Source organism: Ambystoma mexicanum, chromosome 12 (assembly GCF_040938575.1).
Source record: "Ambystoma mexicanum isolate Mex_15411 chromosome 12, UKY_AmexF1_1, whole genome shotgun sequence".
Lineage (NCBI taxonomy): Eukaryota > Metazoa > Chordata > Amphibia > Caudata > Ambystomatidae > Ambystoma > Ambystoma mexicanum.
This window is the reverse complement of record NC_090936.1, coordinates 639181659-639203344: the sequence shown is the minus strand read 5'-3', so window position 1 is coordinate 639203344 and position 21686 is coordinate 639181659. Positions and strand designations below refer to the sequence as shown.

Below are 21686 nucleotides of genomic sequence, written 5' to 3'. Positions count from 1 at the left end.
TCCAAAACTGGTATTGCTTTATTCCTGATAATGAGCCTGGCGCCAAAGGTGCCAGGACTGACTCCATGTATGTTTCTGATTGAGTTTTAAGGCCCTTCGGGCCGGTGTGAAGGGCTGCCAGGGGGCTGTTATATCTGAGGGGGCCAGGGGCATGGAGTGTGACCGTTATAGATAAAAAAAGGTTTGGAAATGCAGCCGAGTGTACAGTCTATTTCGGTGTCCGCTGACATCAATCCGATTGCAGGGGGTTCAGGTTGAGTTTTATTAGTTGATGGTGTATTGGAAAGTACTTGGTATATAGTTAATTGTGTTGTGGTCTGTGGCCAGATTCTGGTGGACATGAATATGTTCACTGGGTACAACCATCACAGTACAAATATATTAATTGTCGGTAATATAGTGGGAACACAAAGTGTTTGTAATATGGAGGAATGATGTAATTGAACTGGATGTCATTTGACATGCAGGAAAGTAGGTACAATGATAAGTGGCTGCAGATTGCAATACTCCAAACATTTATGTGCCACAGTGTTAGTCAACATTGAAATAACGGGCAAAGGAATTTGTATTGCCATTGTGCATTATGAACATGTGCATGTGGCCTTTGCACATTTACATTTTACAGTGGAGGGCAACGTGGGGCACGTGCATGAATGCAGAAACTGATATGATTGCAGGAATAGATATACACAGAAGCTAGTAAACCTGTACTCCACTGTTCGTGTGTGTACACTTTTACGTGATCAGTTTACTTGTATTTACGTTACCATTATTTGTGCAGGTTCCTGCAATTATGGTGGACAAAGTGATATGGTTTTGTGGTTGGTTTAAGGATGAAAGTCAAGATCCTTACATTATGCATTAGGCTGTCTGCGGTGTGGGAACACACTATCTGCAGATCTTTTTGAGAAACTAGTTTTATTCACGATACCTTAGATGTTGTCGTTGCAAGTCTCTGCTGGGGAAATGCTTCCCATAGCAGAAAGCAAGAGGCAGATTATTATTGATGTCTAGGGAAATGTGTGCCTGTGTGGACTGCGCCCGAGGTTGTTTTTTTAAAGAAAACGTAAATGTATTCGGAAGAGGTGTGTCAATAGTGTTGACATGAAAGTAAATATTGTGCTATGTGGTTTACTTGAAAAATGCTGTTGTTTTTCAGTACACTGACTGCCAGTAATATTGTTCAATTTTGTGGCATGTGTTTCTAAAAACGAAAACTGACTCGGGCACGCTGTGAACGGTACATGAAGGATCTCATTGTTATGTGTCCTTGAATACACTACACTAAGAATTTGAAGGAGTAAATGTTTCAAAAATCCACAAAGAAATTATAAGATTCACTACATTGAAAGCTGATGTTGGAAAGTAAACTTTCTATTTTGTAAAACTGTGTTTTCAAGCGGTTGGTACTCCGCTACATCAGAAGAATGGATTCACAAAATACATGTAAGCAAGATTTGAAATAATATTTATTGAAGTGTGGATTGAAAGTGTACTGTGTGCCATATGATGAATGTCCTGACGGATGAATGTTCAATTTGAGGCAAAGAATAGACATTGTACGTGCAAATTGTCACTGAAATGTATAGGCAAAATAAGAATGTACTGTGTATATTTAACTGTAAAGTGGTTACTGAAATATGTTTTTGCCGTCTTCATTTTATATAGTTGTATAATCCCGATGTGCGCATGTCATGGGTACAGCCTACTGGCCGACGGCTTTTTCAACAGTATTTGGACAACAATTATTAACAACAGGTATTTAATAACAATAATCTGGGATGATCGCCAGGCAACAATCTGTCCTTTTGTGGTCGCAGTAACAAGAAGGGCAATGTGAGCATATAGCTTCTAGAAACATGCGGATGTCAAAGTGTTTCTTTTATTTCAATTTTAAAGCACTAATTTCTCCTCTGTAATGGAGCACCATGTGCGTACATTATCCGTTGGTCATGGAAGATAATTTTTGGTGAAGAACGCAAAGACTTGCATTAAATGAATACATGTTCGGATTTGGCATTAGTTGATAACCATTGACAGTTTTACTGGAAATGAGAACAATACAAAGTTTGGTAGCTAGGAACTGTATTTGACAAAGTTGACCAAGTCTTCGTGGACTTGTTTTTTCGTTGTGTCAAAATGAAAAATGCTTGTTACCGTCCTGAGTATTGTTGTTTTCTTCAAAATAAAATGTTCTAGCATTTTTGTAAAAAGACAGAAAACTTTTGCATTTGTTGTAGATGTGTGTGTTTAAGTTCCTCAATTTGCGTTAGATAACCTTATGATATTGGTGATGACAGGGTACGTTTGGCTACTCAGCCCACTAACGTCATTGAAATAGGTGGAGCTTATTTTGAACGTATAGTGATTTTAGCGTTATGGGCGGCCTAATGTAATCAGTGCAGCAAGGGCTTTTGAAGTTAGGATGAAAGAATCTTACTTTATTGAGAAATATACAGTAGATGGAGTCCATAAGATAATTGTTTTAGGGCTATTTTCTAACTGTGGAAGGTGAATGTGGTTCCTAAAGGAACCTTTTTTAAAAATGTTTGCAGGTGAGGTTAGACAGTAAGGTGGGGGGGCAATGAGAGAAGAGGCACCAACCACAAATGTGGTGCGGCAGGTGGACAGGGGAAGATGTTACGCATGTTTAACATCGAAGGTAGGGGCAGTGTTTCTCATGCTCTTTGATTTCAGCTTCAAAAGCACTTTGAAATTGCTCCCCTCTGCAGAGTGGTGTGTTGCAGTATATACAGAGTACTGTTGTCTTCGAAAGATATGGATGAAAAGCCTCTTTTATCGCTTGCACTGTAGCTGATGGGATTTTGTCTCCCACAGAAGTAGGCTGTCTGGTTATAATACTGGTTGAGGAAGATGAGGTGGAGGAAGACAGCCTACTACTTGCTAAGAAAAGAACAGCCTTTCTGAGAGCATTGCAGTGAATGGATTGGGTGTGGTGGTGCATGGAGCTGGTCCCGTAGGAGAACTGTCCAGGTTGTCCGCAACGGAGTACACTCATTTCATTTTGGTAGCTTTAACCTTTGGTACATTCCCAACAGTGGTAAAGAACTGCCACACCCTTGATTCTCTCTTGGTGCTAGAGGTAGGCACACCCGCTACCTCATCTTCTTTGTCCTCTTCATTGCCTTTGGAAGTACTGTGCTTTTTGTTGTGTAGGTCCTCCAGCTGGTGGTGGTGCCTCTTGGGGAGGAGGAATGGCAATAGCCTATTCCATTTTTAAGATAAATAGCAGTTTTGCTAATATTCCTCCAAGTATATGCTGTGTACTAGATTGTTAATGGATAATGTGTAAGAATAGGTGTAGGGGCTGTGCAAGGGTACATTTTGAGCTTGAAATTTCCTAGATTAGTATAAAGTGCAGTTCCGAACTGTCTGCGAAGCACGGACGCGTTCACGAACACGTCATCATGCCGCACGTGAGCACGTGATCACTTGACGGTGTCCGGAAAGTCCGTGATGCCGTCAGACGTTCGCGAATGTCTACGGACGCAAAAACAGTTTAAAAAGTTGCAAAAAGTGTATACAAGTGTTAAAAATGATGCTAGAAGGTGGGAAATGACAGAGGTTTAAGGTGAAACTTTGTAAATTGGACAAGAATATTGCTATATTGGGATAAGTATGATATTAGTAAGTTGTAGAAAATTAGCCTGTACCGGTAATAGCCCATGAAATTGACTGAAAAGACTTTGTTAAAGGGACAATATGGTTAAGTTGCACTAATAATAACCTATGAAATTCAATGAAAAAATGTGGTTAAAGGGACGTTATGGTTACAAGTAGAACCGAAAAAAAACCTCCGAAATTGGCCAATTATGGTAAACTAAGCAACCATATCTCGCGCCACCACCGTGCACTACTAACACTAACACCCAGGACAAAGATGACATCACAGATGTCATTGATGACATCACATATGAAATTAATTTTGATGAAAAGTCCCTACATGGGGTTGAGTTTATAACGTTGGTAACAAGTTGTCAGGGGTGATCGGGAGACCTATCATGAATTACTTTATCTATTAAAGAATGTACTCATGTCAACAAAACATTATATTGGAGTGTTGTTGTTAATACAGCAACCTAATGTTAATGTTTAAGGACATTTGTACTGCACACCATCACCACCGAAGTGGTCCCCTGGCGCTCTGGCGGCTCTGATAAATGGGAGGAGAGGGGGTGGGTTAGTGGGAATAAGCTGGGAAAGTGCAAGAGAGCAGTGATGTGCTGTTGACAGCCTCAGCCCGGTGGGTCCGGTGTCTGGGCTTGGGGTGTTTTATGGTCCATAGTCGTTGTGTGCTGTTGTGCAAGTCTATGTGTGGTTTGTTTTGTTGTTGCATTGTTGTGAAGTTTGTGCGGATTGCTGCGTTTTAGGCTCGTGGTTGTGTTTGGTTATAGTTTGAGAGGTGTATGCAGAGGGATGGAATTGTTAGTTGGTTGGTTAGTTGGCATTGCTGTCCATGCAATTGTGGGATTCCATCTAGGTGCGGTACATGCTAACAGTCACATTTCTATCTAGATGCCGTGCATAGCTAAAGTTCAGAATTCCATACTAGTGTGGCACATGCTATGGTCACATTTCTGTCTAGATGCGACGCAAGCTAGGTTCAGAATTCTAAGTGTGGTGCATGCTAAGAATCACATATGCTAACAATCACATTTCTGAAATTCCATCTAAGTGTGGCATATGCGAACAATCATATTTCTATCTAGATGCAACGCGGGCTAAGCTTGAGCATTCCATCTAGGTGTGGCATATGCTAACAGTCATATTTCTGTCTAGATCTGGCGCGGACTAAACTTGAGAAAATCCATCTAAGTGTGGCATATGCTAACAATCACATTTCTGTCTAGATTTGGCACAGACTAAACTTGAGAATTCATCTAGGTGTGGCATATGCTAACAATCACATTTCTGTCTAGATGCGACGCAAGCTAAAGTTGTTTAGAATTCCATATTAGTGTGGCACATGCTAACAGTCACATTTCTATCTAGATGCGACGCAAGCTAGGTTCAGAATTCTAAGTGTGGTGCATGCTAAGAATCACATATGCTAACAATCACATTTCTGAAATTCCATCTAAGTGTGGCATATGCGAACAATCATATTTCTATCTAGATGCAACGCGGGCTAAGCTTGAGCATTCCATCTAGGTGTGGCATATGCTAACAGTCATATTTCTGTCTAGATCTGGCGCGGACTAAACTTGAGAAAATCCATCTAAGTGTGGCATATGCTAACAATCACATTTCTGTCTAGATTTGGCACAGACTAAACTTGAGAATTTATCTAGGTGTGGCATATGCTAACAATCACATTTCTGTCTAGATGCGACGCATACTAAACTTGAGAATTCCATCTAAGTGTGGCATATGCTAACAATCACATTTCTGTCTAGATTTGGCGCAGGCTAATCTTTGTGGTTCTCTCGGGGTATGGAAAGAGTTAACATTATACTGCAGGCAGTGTTTGCTGTCCAGCCATGAATAGGTTTAGGCTGGTGGTCACATATCTCTCTAATAATGCATGGTGTAGGTCTGTAGCAGTCTAGGCCATTGAAAGGTAAGTTAGAGTGGCAGGAGCTTTCTGGATTAGAGTAATTGCTCTACCCCCCATCCATGCCAGCAGTTAAAGTTTTGTCGGTGTCTGGTGGCTTCATTGGTTTCCTCTGCTGACACCTGCAGACACATCTTGGAACCCCCAATGTGGGAGCCGCCCTTGTCCTTGGGCCCTTAGCCGCAGGGGCTGCCGGGCAGAGGGCTGCCCTGGGAGGGTCAGTTATGGCTTCTGGTAGACCAATCAGGGCGGGGGGGCAGTTCGGGAGGCGGAGGGGCTCTCGCCGGGAAGGGGTAGGGGGAGGCAGGCAGGCTATGGCCTCAGGTGGCCTGGGGCCATGGGTGTTCAAGACCCCAAGGCCTAAAGATGGCGGAGAGAGCTCTAGGCTTTCGGGGGCACACTCACCTGGCTCCAGATGGAAGTGGAGCAGGCGAGGTCCCCTCTGGTCGCTAGACCAGGAAGCAAGATGCGGCTCCTCCAATCCAAACCAAGCCCAGGAGGGTCTCTAGCACACCAAGCTCACCTGAGGCGCCAGAAGCGAAAGTGACGCTCAAGGGCTGGTGCAGCAACACTGAGGCAAGCAGATGGAGCGGCTGGCCTATCAGGGGAGGTGGGAGGGCGGGTCGGATGGGAGCACACGGGGCTGCAGGCACCGCCTGGGGGCTTTAAGGGGAGGCAAAGATGACCAAACCGAGGCCCAGGAGAGTCTCTAGCACACCAAGCTCACCTGAGGCGCCGGAAGCGAAAGTGGCGCTCAGGGGCTGGTGCAGCAACACCGAGGCAAGCAGATGGAGCGGCTGGCCTGTCAGGGGAGGTGGGAGGGCTTGGGGGCGGGAGGAGGAAGGGATGGAGGGGAGCACACGGGGCTGCAGGCACGGCCTGGGGGCCTTAAGGGGAGGCAAAGATGACCAAACCAGGCCCAGGAGGGTCTCTAGAACACCAAGCTCACCTGAGGCGCCGGAAGCGAAAGTGGCGCTCAGGGGCTGGGATGGAGGGGAGCACACGGAGCTGCAGGCACAGCCTGGGGGCCTTAAGGGGAGGCAAAGATGACCAAAACTGAGGCCCAGGAGGGTCTCTAGCACACCAAGCTCACCTGAGGCGCCGGAAGCGAAAGTGGCGCTCAGGGGCTGGTGCAGCAACACTGAGGCAAGCAGATGGAGCGGCTGGCCTATCAGGGGAGGTGGGAGGGCTCGGGGGCAGGAGGAGGAAGGGACAGAGGGGAGAACACAGGGCTGCAGGCACAGCCGAGGCCCAGGAGGGTCTCTAGAACACCAAGCTCACCTGAGGCGCCAGAAGCGAAACTGGCGCTCAGGGGCTTGTGCAGCAACACCGAGGCAAGCAGATGGAGCGGCTGGCCTATAAGGGGAGGTGGGAGGGTTCGGGGGCGGGAGGAGGAAGGGACGGAGGGAAGCACACGGGGCTGCAGGCATGGCCTGGGGGCCTTAAGGGGAGGCAAAGATGACCAAACCAGGCCCAGGAGGGTCTCTGGCACACCAAGCTCACCTGCGGCGCCGGAAGCGAAAGTGGCGCTCAGGGGCTGGGATGGAGGGGAGCACACGGAGCTGCAGGCACAGCCTGGGGGCCTTAAGGGGAGGCAAAGATGACCAAAACTGAGGCCCAGGAGGGTCTCTAGCACACCAAGCTCACCTGAGGCGGTGGAAGTAAAAGTGGCGCTCAGGGGCTGGTGCAGCAACACCGAGGCAAGCAGATGGAGCGGCTGGCCTATTAGGGGAGGTGGGAGGGCTCAGGGGCTGGAGGAAGGAAGGGACGGAGGGGAGCACGCGGGGCTGCAGGCACGGCCTGGGGGCCTTAAGGGGAGGCAAAGATGACCAAACCGAGGCCCAAGAGAGTCTCTAGCACACCAAGCTCACCTGAGGCGCCGGAAGCGAAAGTGGCGCTCAGGGGCTGGGGCAGCAACACCGAGGCAAGCAGATGGGGCAGCTGGCCTATCAGGGGAGGTGGGAGGATTCGGGGGCGGGAGGAGGAAGGGACAGAGGGGAACACACGGAATGTTGACATAATCAAACATTAACATAGGTAATCGCTGCAGCATGCACCACAGAAGTACAATATTTATAATCTTGTAATTTTGGATAGTAAATTAATGAATGCTACCTTATCAGATTTTTGAGTAATGTTAAGCATATACTAACTAGCTAACAATTCAAGACTTACAACACACCTGTGCTAGTACAAACAATAGATTTGAAGACCCACAATGCCTACAAATCAGAGGCACATACAGGGAAACGAAAGCAAGGAAGAAAGAAACAACATCACCAAAATATGTGAATAACATTAAAGTGCATCTTCATGTATACAAATAAATGGTGTGTTTGAGGCCTGCCTATTGCCCTGTGTATGTGCACCATGAGCTGAGACCAAACCCTAAGGAATGTACTTTAAGATATTAAAAGGTTAATGTTTAGATATGTAGCACATTTTAAACTTTGGAAATTCTTATTGTCAGTAAAAACTCAAAACTAGCCTAATCATGTCAGTAAACAAAAACAAGTGGCCCAGATATGTGATGCCATCAATGACATTTGTGAGGTCATCTTTGATGTCCTGGGTGTTAGTGTTAGCAGTGCACGGGGGTGACTCGAGTTATGGTTGCTTAGCTTACCATAACTGGCAAATATAACTGTGAATTTCTGAGGTTTTTCTTGCAACCACAACGCCATTTTAACCATTTTTTTTATTTCATTTCGTAGGTTTTTACTAGTGCAACTTAACCATAGCTCCCTTTATTTTTTTATTAGTGCATTTGAACCATAACGTCCCTTTAACAACGTTTGTTCAGTGACACACACACACACATATATACATCTTAAATGTTAACAGGACACTGCGTGCCTGGGAGTGGAAAACAAATGCGGTTTGTGCGTTCCGCGTTGCGATAGCATCAAATTGCGCCACAACAAATAGCATAGCTCATTTACTCAGGCAAACAGGAATGTACAGATTATATAATAGAACATGCACTTAATTGCCTTTACACGTGTAGCCGCCTAGTAAAGAAACACAACATCAATGTTTTAAATATTTTTCGAGGTTTGATTTCAAATGTCATTAGCCTAAAGTGCACACATTACCTCAAAGATTTGCTGCAAGCGTTGCAAACAGAAGTCCCCCCATCCTCCCAGTTCTTGAAAGCGAACACTACAAGCAGATCGTAGATTTCTTCCCGGATCGGGACGTGTGTGTAAGCGTTTGCATATGTTACCTCTGACCTTGAGCTACTGGGGTGTACTTTAATATGCCTGTTAAGGGATGCATAAAACATTGCCTGGAAGCCGGAAAGGCGCCCGGTTCTCACATCATCTTGAACTAATTACTATGGCAGGCGTTGTTGTTGGGCTCTTGGTCTAAAGCACAAACACAATTAACATGCCACCATGTTGCCCTACTAAACAAAATACACTTTGCGGTTGTGGCCTCTAGACACACTGGTAAAAATGAATTACTTATAAAATAATCCCTTAAGTAGTTTAATTGAAATTCCCACCCCTTGCCCCAAATACGCTCCCCACCCCTAACTCGGAAAACACTGACCACCTGTAGATTCCGCAAATACGCCCTTTCTTCTACCTTGCTTCCGTCTGCAGAGAGCCGGCATGTTGATAGCCAAGACATCAAACGCTTGACGGGAGCCGTTACCTGCCAGGAATACCACATACCTGAATATATAACACCTGGATGACACGCCCGTGGCAAGTAGCGCGCACGGCTAGGGCCTCCCACACACCTAGTTCCTATCGAGTGGCGTCTGGGGTTTCCTCATGTTGACAGGGTGCTCGACGACATATCCGTCGTACTCACCTCTGGAAAGCAGTCCGGTGCACACACTCCTTGGCAGACCGTCTGGCTTTGCTGACTACCGCGGCTCTGACGAGATGTCGCTTTACAGAGCGTTCACCCTCTCTTCTTCTCTGCTTCCAACTAATGGGACCCTGAGAGGGCGAGGGGAGTAAACATCAGCCCTCCCTCTCTGCAGTGATTTATGAACAGGGGGCAGGGTTCTCAAGAATGTCTAACCAGTGCCCGTTTTTAGGAGCCGGTAAAGCACTCGGGCGAGTAGTTTAAAGTGCTTTGTGAGAGCGATTGATACCCGTGCATAGCTTCAAATGCGTTATTAAATTATTTAACTCGCCAGTACAACTAGATTTCACCCACTTTCGCAGAACAGACTGGCAGATCGATAAACGGGCACCAGTACAACGGTCAATCATTCTACTCCAGGTTTAGATTCATTGGGAGTACATCCGGCAGGACCCCACCAGAAGCCACTAACCATTCTGATCGAGAAAATATTGTATGATTATATTACCAGTGATGAAGGCCTACTACAAATCTTGGTAGGCCTTACCCACTAAATTACATATGTGACCCCAAGCCCCCAAACAGAAAATATCTGGGATGAACCAGTCATATAAAACAGGATATGCATAGCTAGCTTCAAAGAAAAAATCTTACGTTATGTAAAGCACCGGAGTGGTCCCTTGGTGGATCTGAAAACCAAGGGTATGGTAAATTAGTAGGAGTGAGCGGGGGAAGGGGGCAGCACAGAGCTGTGATGTGCTGTTGGCAGCTTCAGTTCGGTTTACAGCATGCGCTGAGCGTGGATGTGAACTTTAGGTTGGTAGTAGTCATCTGCTGTTGTGCGAGGCTATGTGTGGTTTGTTTAATTGTTGCAGTGTAGTGAAGTGCGTGTGGTTTGTTGTGCTGTAGAGGTATGGTTGTATTTTGTTTAGAGTTTGAGAGGTGTGAGCCGAGGGATACGTTTTTAGTGGGGCTGCTTAGTGGTGATACTTTGTTGCACCACATTCTGTTTTGGCCACTCGTGGTACATAACCCTTCCAGTCTCATGTATTGTGGTGTGCTAGGGGTCTAGGAGTCTCCTCCCTATATTCTGTGCAGAGTTGTGGGTTGTTAGCAGGGTTATTTGGTGGTGATGCCTTCTCCACGCCCCCTAGCCCGTATTCAGACTGGCAGATGTCTCCTCCGCTTTGACCCCCCTGGCATATCCCGGTGTGCAGCCACCCTCGCCTCCCTGGGCCCCTGGGGTGAAGGGCTCTTCCCTGTGCCCTTGAGCTCCCTCTGCCCCGTGGTTTATCTGTTCAGTCACCACTCATTCCCCTTCAGTTCTAATGCCCTCTGTCTGTGGTCCAGCTTAACACGCCTTCATTTCCGGTAGGGCCCTCTAAGGGACTGGTGCACCCGGGTCTCCCTCCCATTTGGAGGTCTCTCTACTTCCCTGCACTTCTTTGTGGCCTGCCCTAGTCCCCGTCTTGGCATTTGTGTGTTCATTCCGTGGGGTGTGGGTATCGCTCATTCGTTTTCGTCCGGTTCTGAATTGAAGAGACAGGTTTTTAGGAGTTTTCTGAATTTTAGATGGTCCTTCATGTTTCGTATTTCTCTTAGGAGGGAGTTCCACATTTTTGCGACTAGGCAAGAGAATGCTGGTCCACAGAATGTTTTCCTTGTGTATGGTTTAGGTTCCCGGCTGATGTCGTTGCTGGATCTGAGTGTTCTAGTTTGCTAGTAAATGGTGATTATCTTTTGTAAGAATTATGCCCCTTGGATGTGGATTGCTCTGTGTGTTATGCACATTGTTTTGAATGTAATTCGTCTTTTGACTGGCAGCCAATGTAGCATCTTTAGAGCTAGAGTCATTTGGTCCCTTCATTAGTGTTTGAGGAGAAGTCTGGCCGCTGCGTTCTGTATATGTTGCAGTTTTCTTCAGTAGATAATCCAGCATTCCGAGGTATAGGCTGTTGGTGTAGTCTATCCTGGACATGGTGAGGGAGATGATGGCCAGTGTTTTGTGCATGAAGTAGAGGAATGGCAGAATCTGTTTGTGTGCTGGTGGAAGAAGCATTTCTTGATTATTGTGTTTACTTGTGGGTCTAAGGTTAGGTCGTTGTCCATTAGGATTCCAAGGTTTTTGACCATTTTGGATGGTGTTGGTGCTGTTTCTAGTTATGTGGTCCATGGGATGTATGGGTTGATTCCATGGTTTTTGGATATAATCCTGATTTCCATCTTGCCCGAGTTGACTTTGAGGCTGGTTATGTTCACCCATTCGCAGAGTTCTTAGAGACAGTCTGTTAGTGCTTTTCTCCTCTTGTACATCTTTGATTTTATAGATGATATGGGTGTCATCTGCAAAGTTGCAGCAGGTGAGGTTGTGCCTTTTTGATAAGGTTGATTAGGGGAGTCATGTAGATGTTGAAGAGGAGAGGGGATAGGCATGATCCTTGTGGTACTCCACAGGTGGTGTCACGCGACACAGATTTGAATGACTTATCCTTGGCCTCAAGCACAGGGACTGCATCTCTCCGGCACTGAAATCCCTCCACTTTCTCCCAGTGGCTGCAAGGATCAAGTTGAAGTTCCTCTGCATAGTCCACAAGGCTTTCTGGGGCAGGGCCTGCACTACATACAACGCTCTCTTCCTAAATCCTCTCTGTCTAGAGCCCTCCGCTGGGCCTCCTCCAACTCTCTGCGGGTGAGCCGTTACTCTAAACAGAAATTTGGGGGTAGAACTTTATCCTCTGCAGGTGCCTCCCTCTGGAAAAACCTCACTTCCTCTCTCCATCTTGAGCCAGACCACTTCAAGTTCCGGACTCTCCTCAAGACCTTCCTCTTTCTCTCTCCCTCTCCCCTGCTTCTTCCACCTCCTGCTTCACTCATCCGTTTTCCTCCACACCTCTGCTCAGTTTCGCTGACTGGTCGCCTGGTGCACCTCCAAAACCTCACAGGCTCCCCTGCCAGTCCCACACTTGCCACCGGGCCTCTGCACTCTGCCTTGCACTACTGCACACAGATTGTGTTCCATGTGAGGAGCAACCTCTCTGCACTTATCCCAGGCCCCTGACGGACTGGGCGCACTTGTCCCCCTCCCTCTCACTTCCTGTCTGCGCACCTACACGACCTTGAATGTACTAGGCCTAGCAAGATCATTTGTCCCGTCCTCCCTTTGTCTCCCCTCCCTAGCTTGGTTGTGCATGCAACACTCGTGCATAGGCGCATTATTAATGAGGTTCCATGTCCTTTCATCGTCAGGCATTTCAAATGAAATGCCTGCCGATGAAAGAACCGTGGACCATTTGAAAGAACGTCGTACCATTGATGATAACCTATCATCAATCAATCTGAATGGCACCAGGCCTAGTACGGTAGCTTATTGTTCTGTATGTCCTTTTACCCCTCCTTCTCTCCACACTCTTTCTCATGCAATTGTACTATCAGACAAGTCATTAGGCCTAGTACAGCAGCCTATTGAGTGTATGCTCTTTCCTTCCCCTCCCCTTCTCTCCCGCCCTACTGTCATGCACTTGTACTAGTTGAAATTCCTCAGGCCTAGTATGCTAGATCATTTGGAAACTTCAAGGCCTAAGAATCACTACTGTATTCCCTTGTTCCCTTCCCGCCTTGAAGCACTTTGAAGCTCTTCACTTGTGTAGAAGCGCTTTACAAATTTACAATTACAATGGTTTTAACCATACTGATTCTGTTCTTTCAGATAGGAAATATTTAATCCATAGCAGTGCCGTGTTGGTGATCCCTAATTCTTTCTCTTGATGAGTATGTTGTGGCTGACTGTCGAACTCTGCGAAAAGGTTGAGTAGTATCAGTGCAGAGTTTGTGTTGGAATCTGCATTGGTCTTTAAGTCATCCCAGATAGAGAGAAGTGCTGTTTCTGTCCTCTCATGGGATGTGAAGCTGACATGTACATGGTCCAATAGTTGGTGGTTTTCTATGTGTTCCAATGTTTGTTCGTAGACATGGGTCTCTTGAAGTTTTGCCGGATAGGGAATGTTTGATATCGGTCTCTAGTTGGAGACGTCCTCCACATTGCCTGTTGTATCCTTGAGGAGTGGTTTGACGTACGCAGATTTGAAAACCTGCAGTACTCTCCCTGTTGAGAGCGATTGGTTGAGGTTTCTGTGGCATTCCAATGGTGTACCCTGTGTAAGGATTGATTTATAGATGTCTGATGGGCAGAGGTCCATTGGGGAGCTTGCATTGTTGCTTTGTTTGACCAGCTCGAGGAATTCCTCTCCTGATATTTGGGTTAAGCTTTGCAGCTTGTTCTGTGGTTCCAGGGTGGGTGGGTGCATAGGGCACGGTCTGGTTGATTGGTCTGCTTTGTATGATCCGATGTATGTTGATGATTTTATTTTTAAAGTGGTCTGCAAGATCATTGCTTAGTTTTTGTGAAGGTACGAGTGTGTTGTTTCATTCAGGTGGATTTCTCATGGCATTTATGATGTTGAATAGTTCTTTCTAGGTGTTGGTGGTTTTTGTTATTCTGTTGTCATAGTATTTCTTTTTGGCTTTGAGCATTTCCTTTTTTATGCTCAGATTTGTTTTTGATAGTTTACTCTTTTTGTCTGGTCGTAATTTTTTCTCCATCCAAGTTTCCGGTTTTACATTTTTTTACATGAATTTATTTGTATTGGTTTTAAATAAACCTTTACAACATTTCATAAGAATTTCATACATATACAATTTCATTAAAATGGACAAGTCATTTACATTTTATTTAACCAACTTTATTTTCATTTTTTAACTTAAGACAATAGTTGAGCTTCTGTCACAACTTATGTTAAGAACATTATCAACCTGAACCTTTTATTCAACTCCCTTGAACTTTCTTGTAGAGTCTAGTATTGTCTTCATACTTTTCCCCACCCCTCCCCCCTCTCCTCCCCACCCGCCCCCCCTTCCTTTTATTAATTGAACCAAACAAGTCATTTACATTTACAAATATTTAAAATCCACACACTTCAAATCTTAAATTTCAATTCATTACATAGATATTATTCGAAAGCATTTTGTTTCCACATTTATACAATTCCAAGCTTCATCATAATTTACAAAAAAAATTTAAAACCTCAAAACAGTTAATTTGAAAGAGAACGATTTCCCATGCATTAAATTCTGCCAAAAAAAATTCAAGCATAGCCCATCAGGTACAAGATTCAGATGTAATAAAATAGGCAATCTGCTGCGCCCTTAATGCAGGACAATAAAGTAGTAAGTGAGGCAATGATTCTATTTCCTGAGGACATTTACATAACCGACAGGAGGCTGAGTCTAAAGGGAGACTACTCCTCATGCTAATTATTTCATTTGTAGATAAATAGTTCATTCTAAAATGCATACTCATTCCTCAACCTCCTACCGGGAAACGGTTGCAGATTAAATTCAGGAGTACCCAACTTTTAATGATGTGAAATTAAATGGACATAAAGAGAGGATCTTAATAACACATCAACAGTATTAGCCCAATCATTCCTTTGTATTAAATTCTTCACATTATTAGGGTTACTAGTAAAGGTTTCCAATGAGGTCCCCAAATGATCTAAAATCTGTAAATTGTATAAATTAAATGAGTTTATAAATCTGTCTTTTTGTACTCCCTCTTTGCCCTCTTTTCCTAAAACCAAATATAGATTATGATCTGGAAAAACATACAATTTCCTAAAAAGTGAAAGCTGCTTCCATTGTACTCTACTTTGGAGTGATTGGAGTCTAAAATCATACCGTATTGCTGAGAGGGAAACACTCAGAGGTAGAAAATACAATACTTTACGCCATATTCCGCTTCATAATATTTTATTCAGAAAAAAAACACTCCTGAAGAATTTTCATATCATAACTCAACCTTGGAATTGCTTTCCCTAAATAAAATGTTAATACAGCAGATTTGGGCAGGCAACATAGTTGCTTTCTCCTTTAAAAAAAATTCTGTGAAAGGATTTAAAGGGATAAGAAGTGATGGGATAGCCCAAATAAGTCCTCCTATCTTTGACCTGAAGCATTGTTCAGTTAAGAAACCACGAAAACGTGTTTTTCTCTTGTAATTTGCACACTTTTTTAAAATCAGTTTTCTGTGGATTAGGGCACTCATTTCCTAAAATGTACTAATTAAAAGCCTTTAATTAATCTTTGCAGTCCAATCATAGTGTGATCAAATGAAATAGTCATCAGCGTAGGCTGGCCATTGGATTTTTAGATCTCTGATCTTCTGGGGAACAAAAGAGACTTTTGAAAGAAACTCTCCCACATCTGACATATAGATGTTAAACGGGCAAAGAGCCAATATGCAGCCCTCTCTAAGACCGTTAAAAGTCGGTATCGGCTTAGACATTAAGCCATTAATATTTAATCGAACTTGAATAGGAAAACCTTCATGTAGATAAATAAGTATACTCAACAGTCCTCCGGGAAGTCCTAGTTTGTCAAGTTTCATTCACGGAATGTCCTGGTCTACCAAATCATATGCCATGGATAAGTCCATGGACGCAACTTATATAGGAAGAGCATTATCTTTCCAGGTGAGATGCTGCAAACAGGTCAATAATGGGCCCCACAATCCGTGCCCAACCATTTCCTAAACCCGGTTTGGAACATATGAAGAACCTTTTTAGACCCACACCATTCCTCAATTTTCCCTAATAACATGGAGACAAACATTTTTGAATCAGCATACAAAAAGATGATCGGATGGACATTTAAGGAGGACATCTTGCCCCCCTTTTATATAGATGGGAATTACATAGGAAGTAGACTTATTATTATATAGACAATATCAGAAATTAAAAAACATATATTATTCTTGACCAAAGTTTTATGTCTTTTAAAAAAATCTTATTTGCTAATAGGTGGGGGCTGCCAGCTCTGGATGAGGTAGCCCCAATAATTTGTTTTTTTATATCCTCCACAGTAACCTCCGGAGCCCTAGAACAACGAGAATTACAAACTTAATTAGTTCCACCAAACTCCCTCCCTGGTCGGTAAAGCTCAGATAAATGGCTAAACCACCTGTGTTCACTAATGGGCTTACTCTGAAAGATCATTTGGTTAATTTCTAGACCGTTAATGAAAGACAAAACATTTCGAGATGTCTCCCCCCCTTCAAAGCTGCCAACATAGCCTCACCATCATGTTGATGAAGCTTATGCCGATGTGACTTGAGAAATTTCTTTTAATTTTTGCTTCAATTTGATCTGCTTCACTCTCTCTTCCCCACCAGGTGAGACTCTTTTTACTCGTCAAATCTTCTGCCGTATCTTTTACTCGTCGAATCTTCTTCCGTATCTGGCTTTCATACTTTATACTTGTAAATCAAATTTATGATGATGATATTGCACAGAGGATTTCCTCATTGAACCTTTACTTATAATTGCCATCACTGACGAGATAATGGTAAAACGATTTTAAAACATAGGTAGCCAGCTTAGTTTCGTATGGCGAACTCTCAAAATCTTTCACCATCAGCATGTTAAGTTTTGTAACATTGTCATCACGTCATCTAAGTCAATTACAGCTCGTATTAGTCATTTGAGCTGGGGTATATATAATTACTTGATGTTCCTCCTGGCTCCACACAAAGACCATTCACAACATACTATGATCACTATTACAGTTGGGGGAGGGGGAATTTCAAACTTAGTACATATGTCTAACAGCACTCTAGAGACAAATATGTAATCAATAGTCGATGAGGAGTTATTTCCATTACCTTCAAGTGTCTCATTTAGCATGTGAAGCCCCCACCCCTCTAGATTTGTACGCCATACTAGTCCTTGAACCGTTTCTCTCCATGCAGCGGAGTTAGTGTGCACCAGCTCCTGCCCCAAATCATACAGCTGCGAATACGTACCATCAGCAACAAAATCAGTCAAAAAATCATCAAGGTCAGGGGCTCGAGAATCATCACAATCTGCATTAAAATCACCCTCTACTATCACCTGTCTCCCAGACAGGTTATAAACCAACAATTCTTCCAAAAATGCATTTAGTCTCTCTACAGCCTGACTCAAATCGCCAAGGGGATTCCAGTTGATGTTTAAGGATTTGCTGAACATATTTGCCCTAATCTATTTTAATAAGCACAGCTAAGACCCCCTTAGTCAAACTAGAATGCCTCATGACTGTAAGACCAATACCATTCCGGATTGCAATTAACAAGCCCCCCGTGGGTCTACCCCTTAAACTCTGGACTGCAGGTTCTGTTACTATCATATAACCATCAAACACTGGGGACAAACCAACCAGGTTTCTTGAAGGAAAATAATAGTGAAAGTTTGGAGGTAAGAGCAAAGTATTATATCAGAATACTGGGCAGAGAAGCCTCCCACATTCCATGAGATACATGAAATGGAGGTGCCTATGCTAAAGTTGCCCTCCAAGATATTTTGTAATATAGCCACTCATTCGACTCATCAGTCCCAATTCTACTTCCCCCTATTTGGGCCTCCCGGAGCCTATTAATTTCCTCGTTATTTTTGTGAGGCACTTCCCCCTGAGGCCACTGCGAAGTTGCTCCTTCCTGCCTCCCCCTCTCGAAAGGAGGCAGATTATACCCCAATTTCAGCAGGTTCCATGTTTCATTTAATAAAACCTCATAGGCCATTTGAGAGGGAATTATTAGTCTAACATGATCATATCTAGAGTGATGGATAAAGTCAAACAATTTAATATCCTTGGATGTTATTATCTGGAGAGCGGGTACCTTATTAAAATGGGGCCAAAACACGGGTCCTATTCCATGAGTCCCGACTGCCTCTATCAAGCATATAATTTAACACCTGGCTAAGTTCTTGTGGGTAGGCAGGTTCTTTTACTCTGAAACCAATAAGGGAATGTCCGGAACAATGTTGTTCTCCTGTGAGAAGTTCCGGTTATACACAGAATTATCAGATAAATGTATAACTGCATTCGTTACCTTCATACCCATAGAATGAGTTGAATTGCCCAACCTTTTCTTTGTCCTCTGGCATATCCCTAAATAGATCGCACAAGTACTCTCAGTTCACTTGCGAGGGTTTCTGGTCTTTATTACACTCAGAGGGTTTAACCTGTTGGCATATAGCTTTAGATAACACCCACTGTTGTATTACCCTGCTGATGGGAGGCTTTAGATTGCTCACCCTCGCTAGGATTCACCCCCACCCATGTTGTAGCAGGATAACCAACTTTCTTGATTCAAGAATATCTCTAATCGCCCCCCGGCTCAATGGGGGATTCGTCTCTCCCTGACTTTCACGCTCCTTGGCAGGTTCCAATGCCTCCATTCGAGACTTATTTTGATTGTCAGTATTCGTAGGGTAGAGTTTACCCCCCTGCTGTAGCTTTCAATTGCTGATCAATATGTTCCACTAATTGCACTTTACTGGTCAATTTATATTTCTGTGTATTCCTAGGACGCGGAACGGGTGGGCACTTAAATATGTCAAAGACCAAGAAATCTGATTGGGCGGTATTAACATTGCCTAAATTCAACCCTTTATTCAGTCCTTTTTGTTTCCTAGCATCAAAAACCTAGCTCTGAAACTATGTAATCCATTGCACATTCCTAATCCCCTATCACTTCAGACCTCTTGCCTCTCTACAGAACCAGCCACCATTAAAACAGAACTATTCCTCAGAGGGTCAGCTATAACTTCAGAATGTGCATCTTTCAGGTTTATTTGAGCGCCCATCACCTCTCCTAATGGTGGTTCAAAGATTTGTCTAACTGCACAACTTTATGTAAAGACTTCCTAGAAGATTTATTTATATCCTATTTTTATTTTGCAATTATTTTTTTCTTCTTTGTACAGTTCTGTTTAACCCTATAGCCATTAACCCACTCAATGGTTGCATCACTGTTACCCCGTGGCTCCAAGGAATGTGTCCTACTCAGAATAATTACATCTGCCACTTCTTTAGTCTCCACATTAGAAGGCAGACTTTCTATCACTTGGTGACCTTGATCCTGAAGTGGTTCCTCAGGGCGCAATTCTTGACTGTTTGTTCCAATGAATACATGTGACTAGAAATGTCGCTTAAGTAACTTGTCTGCACTTTCATCTCTAAAACAGATACATTCACCTAAGTTCTGTATGGCTAGAAAGATGGATTGGAAATCCTCCCCAACCACCGATTTGGGGCTTACATACTTCTGTGTTAATGTTAAGCTCTCCTCTTCTGCCAAAACCTCCTTAAATGCTCTGATGGTGCTAATAAATATACCTCACCAGTCAAAAAGATAGGCAGGGTATTCATGAAGGAGCAATTCATAGTCTCAAGATTTTCCAATATACACTCTGAAATGGCAGTACCAAACATTTGGTTATGAATCCCTTGGGGAAGAGTACCCAAATCATCAGCAGAGAGAAGGAGAGGAATATCCTTTTTACACTATGCTCTACAATTACCCCTCCTATAGACACACTGGCCTTTTCTTCTGCAACGGGGGAAGGAGGTAACGGAAGGGTCAGTGCTCAACTCATGCTATTTCTTCTATTGGTAAAAATCAAAGGGGCAGCCGTAATTTCTGTTCTTAGGGAGTCACCCTCTCCTTCCGGATTATAATAACAGTTAAATAAACACTCCTTGAAGAGATTAACCACATCTAAAATGTTAACTTACAATTAAATACAGAAAAATACAAGTAAGGGATAGAGTCAACAAAATCCATATATTCTCTCCCTAAACCAGTAATAGCAAAGCAAAATAAAAAAGCAGATATATACAAACTAGGGCGCGGGACAATCCGCAGAATTTTAGACCGATCGCACTACTAGACCCATTGGGCAAGATCTTTGCCGCATTGCTCCTCAAAAAACGTAAGGAATGGGCTAAGAAAACAAAGCGATTGGCAGCGAGACAGACGGGATTCACTGTTGGCGTTGGTACTCATATAAATCTCCTTTGGTCAAATATGAAGCAATAGAAAAAAATCACAGATCTATGCTGCTTTCTTGGACCTACATATGGCATTTGATTCCATACCAAGAACACGACTATGGGAAGAACTGTCGGCGTGGAATTGTCCAGTAGAGATCCTCGAGCCAATAAAACTATTACGTTCAGATACAACAATAGCTGTGAGACTTTCAAAGAATGGCACGACTACACCCATGATAAAAACAACGAAAGGACTAAAGCAGGGTTGTCCTCTCGCAGCCACCTTATATAATTTATACACAGCAGATTGCGAAGAACATCTTAATGACCTGGCTCTGAACCCTCCAAAACTGAACTCTGTCCCAATTCCAGCATTATTCTACGCCGACGACATAATCCTTTTAGACAAAACCATCTCGGGTCTACAATGGAGCTTTCATCTTATGGGGACCTACATGAACTCCAACAACCTAAGGATCAATACGGCAAAGAATAAAATCATGCCATTAGTAAAACTTCCATTCAAGAAACATCCAGCGCTAAAATTCTCTATTGATAACATTTGTCTAGAAGAAGTATCGACCTTCAAATATCTCGGCATTATACTAAATCAATCTAAAATAGAAAAACAGTGGTCCAATAACCTAGAAATGAAAACCCAGACACTAGCCAGACAAGGCTGCGTCCTACACAGGAAATATGGCAAATTTTCCTTTAAACCTGTCATAACATTCTACAGGCAGAAAGTAATCCCGGTAATTACATATGGCAGCGACGCAATGATCCACTCACAATCCAACAATTGGGCTAAACTAGAAGCTATATTCTGGAGAAAGATCTTAAGGCTCCCAGATTCTTATCCGATGGCTAGAATTCGCTATGAGGTGGCAACCCAATCCCTATCTTCGATAGTGACATGGAAACAGCTCGACCTACTAAGAAAACTTCTGACAAACGATGAAACACCAGCAACAGCAATTTTGAAAAGTAATCCAACTACTCTTCATAATACATTTTTAAGGAAATGGAAAGATCATTTGCACCAACAATTAAAGGATGAAGAAATATCACTCGAAACCCTCATGAACAGACCACAACATGCAAAACGCAAATTAGCAAATAATGACTGGATCCGAACATGTCATGCCAAAACCATATATTTAAGAAATCTTCAAAGTCAATTGGACATTCGAGCACTAAACGAAATTCCAAAGTACATGGAACAGTTTCCTGATAACAATATCCGTACAGTGTATATGGCAATTCGTTTAAATAACTTACCTACAAGAGACAAACTGGCAATGATATGACAAATCCCGAAAAGTGTCAACTATTGTCGTTTCTGTAAAGATAGAGAAGTACCAGAAACAATTTATCATCTAGTAATGATCTGCCCAGAATTAACGACCAAGAGACTGAACTC

The 21686-nt window shown here is 43.5% G+C and overlaps 1 protein-coding gene across 3 annotated transcripts in view; it reads right to left on the bottom strand.

Moving 5' to 3' along the window:
- The window catches only part of LOC138513947 (hyaluronidase-like), a 214097-nt gene extending 204529 nt beyond the window's left edge, over positions 1-9568 (bottom strand). The window contains exon 1 of one of the 3 annotated variants that reach the window (XM_069629115.1): positions 9398-9568. The gene's annotated coding sequence lies outside the window, so the exon portion shown is untranslated. The other 2 variants (XM_069629114.1, XM_069629116.1) reach the window with 2 other exon arrangements.
- Positions 9569-21686: the final 12118 nt, after the last annotated feature.